Source organism: Octopus sinensis, linkage group LG3 (assembly GCF_006345805.1).
Source record: "Octopus sinensis linkage group LG3, ASM634580v1, whole genome shotgun sequence".
Lineage (NCBI taxonomy): Eukaryota > Metazoa > Mollusca > Cephalopoda > Octopoda > Octopodidae > Octopus > Octopus sinensis.
In genome coordinates, this window is record NC_042999.1 from 159,857,886 (window position 1) to 159,866,074 (window position 8,189).

The 8,189-nt window shown below is 36.0% G+C and overlaps 1 protein-coding gene across 21 annotated transcripts in view; it reads right to left on the reverse strand.

The window, feature by feature from the left end:
- LOC115209071 (rho guanine nucleotide exchange factor 7) overlaps nucleotides 1-8,189 on the reverse strand; it is a 339,379-nt gene that overhangs the window by 107,221 nt on the left and 223,969 nt on the right. The gene's annotated exons all lie outside the window — the stretch shown is intronic.

Consider the following 8,189-nt stretch of genomic DNA (forward strand, 5'->3'; position numbering starts at 1 on the left):
GTAATGTAGTTAAAAATCCATATATTTTTTAGTGAAATGTAGTTCCATAAATGCCTTCCTTTTCAATAATACAGATACCACATTATAAATAATAAGAAGGAAAATAAAATCCCTTTGACAGTAAAATTTCTTTAAATTTATTGAATTTTCCATACAGATATTTGGAACACATCAAATGAAAGGACAGACAGACAGATATTCTCTTTTTAGAATAAATGTGATAAAAATATTAGTTTTAAAATATTTTCTTTTGAAAATTTCATAAGAATCTAGCCAAGGAGAAATTAGATTGCAGAAATTATAAGTTTACATATTAAGGAAAGTATCACAGTTAGAGATGTGTACAGGTGTGGAAAATAAAATATTCAACAGAAATATGATGCAACTAAAAATCATGATATTTAACATGCTCGTACAAGAACCAAAAAAGAAAAGAACAACTAGAACAAAAGAAAGATCCTAACAGTAAAGAATACTATTAGAAAATACATACAATTCATGCTAAGCAACAAAGAATTCAACACATTTGGAGACATTCTATGTATGTGATAAAACAAAAAAAAAAACAAAACAAGGAACAGATTATGAACAATATCAAAAACACATTAAAAATATCTATGTGTTTACAGCAATTCTGCTGTTGACAAATTTTGATTTTAATACCAAGTCATGAGGATTATTATTTTCAATAGAAATATATGAGCTAAGCTGAAACACTACAGATAGAGAGGAAATACTTTCTAAAACTCAGTCAGCTATTGTGGATAAGGTCATGAAACGGCAATATATCAAACTGCTTACTTGACTTCCAACAAGACACCTCAATGAAATCAGCACAAAAGAATGAAATTACTGAAATACATGCATACATACATATACATATATATCCACTCAAGTACACATACATTCATACGCATATGTATACAAACAAGAGAAAAGAACACTTAAAGCACATTGTAGATAGTAGATATGTGTTAACAGTTTGTGACTTAAATCTGCATTAGTTTTATAGATCTAAAAGCATGTCCGTAGATCAGATGCTGTAGTAAGGCAACAAATTCTAATGAAGGCTAATTAGGTGATATAGAAAGTTTCTTCTAATTGATTTTGATCTCCTGAGGGAGTCGAGTTGTATGGTATTGTAGCAGCTGCTGGTGGTCAACTCTGATGTGCAAGATAAGACTAGTTTCCTTTGCGTTTAATGGAAATTCAGTGAAAATCATGAAACAGTGCTATAAGTAATGGCTTAAAATTAGCTAAGAGAGAACTCAATTGATGACAGCAGTACGAAAGTTGATTTTTCTTGTCAAAGGATACAGTGGGCTGTTTGAATATGCAATATTTCTCAAAGACGCACAGACAAAAAATACGTCCTCTAGGCAAATGCAGAGGGTAGAGTGAGACATTTCAATTGTGTGTGAGGTTATGCTAACCAACTACTGACTTTGTTTTTCTGAGAAGTTACACATACTGAAGCATCCATTAATAGACACAAACACACCTACAAGTGTGTGTGTGTGTGTATGTACATGCATGTGTGTCAGTGCGAGTGTATGTGTGCATGCATATGCATGTGTGTGTATCAGTGTGTGTGAGAGAGAAAGAGTCGGTGCATGTGTGTGTCAGCATGTGTGAGTATTACAACAGCCAAGCAGAAGGCTTACTGATGGATGGAGTGTTCAAAATCCACTGTAGGTGCATTGTTTTTTTGTCAGGACAAAAACCCATTACTCTATACAGCTACCTACTGGTCAAAAGTTTCTGGGGAATATATCTAAGATATTTTTTAGTGAGATTTATTCAATACCATATATTTCTTAGTAAGATTTATCCAATATTCATTTCATGCTATGAAACTGGAATTAATTACCAGATTTCAAATTCTTCGCAAGACTTAGGAGATAATTATATTTAAATAGGTCATCCCATGAATAATGCAGTGTTTTTATACTTCTTTTATTTTTCAAAATTAAAACAAAGTTCGTTTTAATCTAAAATATCCTCTCCATTTTCTACAATGCTCTTCCATCTATTGGGTAGACTTCCAAGGCCCCTCTTCCAAAATTCACTTGTCCATAACAAAAAATACTCCTCCAGTACTGTTCTGACCTCATCTACAGAATTCATATATGATAATCAGATGAGACAATGTCCAGCAAATAAGGTGAGTGGAGCATCATTTCTGAATCAAACTGCTCCAACCTTTGGAATGTCATCCTCACCGTATGTGGCTGAGTATTAAACTCAGAAAGTTTGTGAGGAACCCATTGACCTAATTTGCTGACTTTTCTGATGGCACACAGTTGTCAATGAATGGTTGAATGACCAAATTCAAGCTTATCTGTTAGTTCCTCAACAGTTACGATGGGATTTTGTTCCACCGGGATTTGCAGGATGTCCTCATTGAGCTCTAGAAATCTTCCAGGACAAGGTTCATCTTTTAAGCTGTGGTTGCCAGCTCAGAATTTCTAGAACCACCGTTGACACTGGCTTGCACTTATTGTCCAGTCCCCATATACTGCATTAATATTCCTCACACTTTCTGTTGCATTTTTGCCTTTATTGAACTCATAAAGCAAAATATGCCGAATATGCTCCTTTGTCACTTCCATTATAGCTTTGGAAAAATAACTGTTAAAATCGAAATGCACTCTTTCAAAACTTGCACTAAGAATAAGGATATGGTAAAATTACTACCTGCTTATATAGCAAGTTGATGCAAGTAGCTTATCTGATCCACCTCCAACTTTTAGTTCATGCAATTGAAAAAACCGCATTATTTATGGGGTAACCCAAAAGAGGAAACAAAACAAATGTGGACTCTGCAAGCTTCAGCAAAGGCAACTCATTTCGGAGGTCAGTAACTCTGAATTATAACTGCTATGGGGGCTTTTTAGATGCAGCCAGATAACTCCTCTAGTGCCAATGACATGACAAAAAGTATTTGTTTATACTGTAAAACTAAATCAACTAGCTATTAAAAAACCATGCCTATAAAAGATGTTAGACAACATAAATTGGCAATTTTCAATTTATAGTTTATTTCAGATAACTGCAACAGATCAATTGTAACCATGCTAGCATGGATAGGAGGACATAAAATAATGATATTGATAATAAATTCATAGAAATACAGATGAATATGTATTCATAGACATAGATAGATATGCTCTCATGTAAAAATCAATCCTCCAATGCAAGCTAGATCAAATTTATGTGAAACAACAAAAATTACATACACATTGAGAGAGAGAGAGAGAGATGAGTGGAAAGAGTAATACACAGGAAGAGAGAAATAAAGAAAAAGAGAGAAATTATAATACTTCAGAAAAACTTTAGTTACTTTGTAAAGTGCTAGCTGAGTTTAAATTTAAGAACACGGAACAGATATACCAGATAAAATTTGTATTGACTTGCGCATAAAGATTTGTTTACACATACAGGTATATTAGTAGAAAAAAAAAAGCCAAGTGTAAGAGTTATATGTTCTTAATTAACGGAAACTTCTCATTAATGGTCCCCTTCCATACACACTTATCCAATATGTCACGATAGACAAGTTGATAGGGTACAGGAACTAAGCTGATACATTCTTTATTTCTGTGGGGTAGGTGCCATTTTCCTTAAAGAGGAAGGAGAGAATTTTAAAAATTGAAATTTTAGAATAATCGTTTTTCAGAATTTTTTGTATTGAGAGGGTCATAATGCCAATCATGAACACAAGCACTGGCTCCATTTCACTTCTTTTATTATTATTAGCCAACTAGTTAACCATATAAAAAAAATTACCTAACCCATTGCTTGGTTAATTGTTTGGTCAATCAATCAATTAGCTAGGTTTGTCTTTTCCTCATCATTTGTGACTTCAGCAATAACAGGTCCTCACTATTCCAGGTCTGTCTGCCTCCTAGTTTTCAGATTTCAATACATATCTATAGAGATGCGAGTGATAATGTTCAAAAGTGTGTGTGAAAACACACACGTGCATCTTTGTGCATATAGTGTAGATTCTGTGAGCAAGCACATGGGATTAAGTGTGTGTACATGTGTGCATGTATGCACACATGTACACATATGTATGATGAAGATTCTGTGAAAGGTTTAAGTAGTTAAACAGTTATGCTGCTTTCTTTCTATGGTTAATGTCTTGGTCTTTGTAAATTCTTTGTGAATAAACTATTAAATGCCCGATGTCAGTGTGTGTGTGTGTGTGTGTGGTGTGTGTGTGTGTGCATGTATAGACATCCAAGTTCAGTCACTTTATCATTTTTACTTTATTATGGGGAAGATCATAAAACAATTTTATGATTCTCTTCATCTTTCATTTTAATGCGTTGAGAGAAAGAACTTATCTACAAACATACCATACGCCACACATACATATAAAAGCATGGAAACACACACAAAATACAGGCACACACCACATGCGTATTAATCTGTAGGCCTATAATTTATGGATTGGAGGAGCCAGTTTCAGCTTGCTGTTGCATCTGATTGACACTGCCAACAGACCAATGTAATGTCAAGATGCATATGCATGGTGGCATGCATCAGCAATACTGAGGTATGCATATATATGCAGGTTTCCATATGGTTCAGTAATTTTTGTTTCTTGCCAAACAGGAGATGTGGTGCAGTCGTGGCATTTTACCTGTATTTTTCTTCTTACACACCTGTTGTAATGCTGCATCATGTGGGTGTACCGATATGATTTTAATATCTATGTTATTCAGTATGTCCTCATGCTTGTCTTTGGCATGCTAATAGCAATCGAATAAAGATTTTCTATCACTATATTCTTCTCAGTACTCTTCCATTGCCTCAACAAGCTCATGGCAGTTTCTCTTATATATGCTATACTCTTTTACTCTTTTACTTGTTTCAGTCATTTGACTGCGGCCATGCTGGAGCACCGCCTTTTTTTTAGTCGAGCAAATCGACCCCGGGACTTATTCTTTGTAAGCCCAGTACTTATTCTATCGGTCTCTTTTGCCGAACCGCTAAGTGACGGGGACGTAAACACACCAGCATCGGTTGTCACGCAATGCTAGGGGGACAAACACAGACACACAAACACACACATACATATATATATATATGAAATCGATCAATGGAAATTGCAGATGTGTTACCAGTGCCGGTGGCATGTAAGAGAACCTTCCGTTTCACGACCGTTGCCAGCACCGCCCCGTTTCGTGTCCGTTGCCAGCCTCGCCTGGCCCTCGTGCCGGTGGCACATAAAAAGCACCATCCGTTCGTGGCCGTTTGCCAGCTCTGTCTGGCACCTGTGCAGGTGGCACATAAAAAGCACCCACTACACTCTCGGAGTGGTTGGCATTAGGAAGGGCATCCAGCCGTAGAAACACTGCCAGATTTGACTGGGCCTGATGAAGCCTTCTGGCTTCACAGACCCCAGTAGAACCGTCCAACCCATGCTAGCATGGAAAACGGACGCTAAACGATGATGATGATGATGATGATGATATATACGATAGGCTTCTTTCAGTTTCCGTCTACCAAATCCACTCACAAGGCATTGGTTGGCCCGGGGCTATAGTAGAAGACACTTGCCCAAGATGCCACGCAGTGGGACTGAACCCGGAACCATGTGGTTGGTTAGCAAGCTACTTACCACACAGCCACTTTTCCTCTCCATATATTTAACTGGTACAACATGTTTTTTGTCTGGCAGTTGATTTTGCAGTTCATGTTACACACAATACAATTCTTATTGGTGCATATGGTCCTACCAAAAGGATATTCTAACTTGCTTTTTTTGTTTTTTTTTAGATTATGGCTGCTATTTCAAGCAGGTCAAGTGACCACATCAAACCTGCTGTTTCAACAGGCATTTATGCAAGCACAGCAGATAGCCATAGGACAGCTTCATTTACAAGACTGAAGTAATTGAAAAAATTGTTTTCCAGAGATTTGGCTCAACTTTCAAGTATGCCTATAGCAACCATATTGAAGCCTATTTCATTTCAACTCCTCATTCAACAAACATCGACAGACATAGAAATGAGTGGTCAAGTTTTAAAATCTGGAATGTTGATATGAGGTGATGTGAACATCTTGAAAACCGAAAGTGCGATAAAGGATGTTAACATAATTCAAATTTTGAATAAGCTACTTTTCAGAATTATCTCCATATTTTACTTCATGGATACCAAAAAAAAAGTTTCAAAAATACAAAACTATATTTTTCTCATTAATATCTTTTATTCAAGTGTAACTATAAGAAAAATCAAAGAAATGAAAAGTATATCACTCAGAAGTTGCATCCATTCTTTACTCTCCCGTCTTTGTACACACATTTTACTGTAACATTTTTTAACCCTATCAATCATATAGTGTAATATTTGAATATATAGGGGAGCTCTGGCCCTTAATTTAGTCACAAATTGGGTTAGCATAGAACTGGATACAAAAACGTAAATGCTGACTTTAAAAATATTATTCACTGCCTGCAGTGGTTGAATAATATATACATTATACATAGTATGTGTGTATATATGTATTTATGTACATATTTTGATAGCACATGACAACAGTTTCCAAAAAATATAAAATAAAATATTAATAAATTTTTAATGTAAAATAGCAATATTTATTAAGTCATCTATAAGGAGCACTGTTGGTTACGACGACGAGGGTCCCAGCTGATACGATCAACGGAACAGCTTGCTCGTGAAATTAATGTGCAAGTGGCTGAGCATTCCACAGACACATGTACCCTTAACGTAGTTCGCAAGGAGATTCAGCGTGACACAGAGTGTGACAAGGCTGGCCCTTTGAAATACAAGTACTACTCATTTTTGCCAGCTGAGTGGACTGGAGCAACATGAAATAAAGTGTCTTGCTCAAGGATACAACGCGTCGCCGAGAATCGAACTCACAACCTTACGATCATGAGTCGAATGCCCTAACCACTAAGCCACGCGCCCTAACTCTTAGTGAGTAAGTCATCTATAATGAATAACAAAAATACAAATTCCCAACCACAACTGATTCCATAATTCTTCCATAATTTTTCTTGCGCAGAGTTTTGTATTTACTCAGTAGCAAAAAGATTCAGCTCTCAAAAACCCCTTTTCACTTATCTGTCCAACCATAACAAGTGCATATCTACCTGCTTCAAATGGTGGTTAACACTGTTAAATTTATAACACCCTCTACAGAATAAATCTGCACAGTAGTGTATGTCTGTCATTCCTATATGAGATAAAATCAGACAAACTTGCTTACATTTATTTTAAAAGAAGTTATGAACTTTCTAATCTAAGGGACAAAAGTCCAAACACTTCCTCTCTCATCTATATTCTGTAATGTTTATTATCAACATCAATACATAGGTTGCTGAATTTTTATGAGTCTTTTTGAATTTATGAATAATGAAAAACATTACATTACACATGAAAGTAAATTTTATTGTATGCCCAATTACCACAATACACAGAGGCCTGCCAAGACAGTAACATCACCCTCCATCTAATTAGATAGAATCCTGACTTCAGCCAGCAAATGGTGTGAAACTGAGGTCAACCACACAAGTTTACAAACAGATCAGATTCAAAACAACCCCCCCCCTCACTTCCCATTGAACTGTAACCAAGAAACAATTAACTGTATCCAGTCCACTTGGAAACTAGCTAAAGGACAGACCCTCAACGAAGTGCACAGAAAATTATGCTCAGTTGCATGTACAACTGCCTGTTGTCTGTGCAGTGGAAACATGTATAGGTCGTAATAACCATAAAAATATGCTGCATGAAAGTGTAAAATAAAAAATCAAATTTGAGAATGAACAAGTCTCCATATTCAATTTCTTTATATATACATGTATATATATACATATGCGTGTATATATATATATATATATATATATATATATGCATATATATATATGTCCTCTGGAGGACACTTGTCCTAAGCCACTTTGACTACTGCTCTCAGTTATGGTCACCATCCAGTGTCAAGTTGATCACAGAGCTCGAGGCGATCCAACGTAGCTACACGAAGAAGATAGCCTCTGTGCAGAATGTAAGCTACTGGGAAAGACTCAAGAAATTAAAATTATATTCCCTGGAGCGTAGGCGGGAAAGATATGCCATAATATACATCTGGAAGATCCTGGAGGGAAGTGTCCTTAACTTTGGCATCGAGAGTTACGCAAATGCCAGAACTGG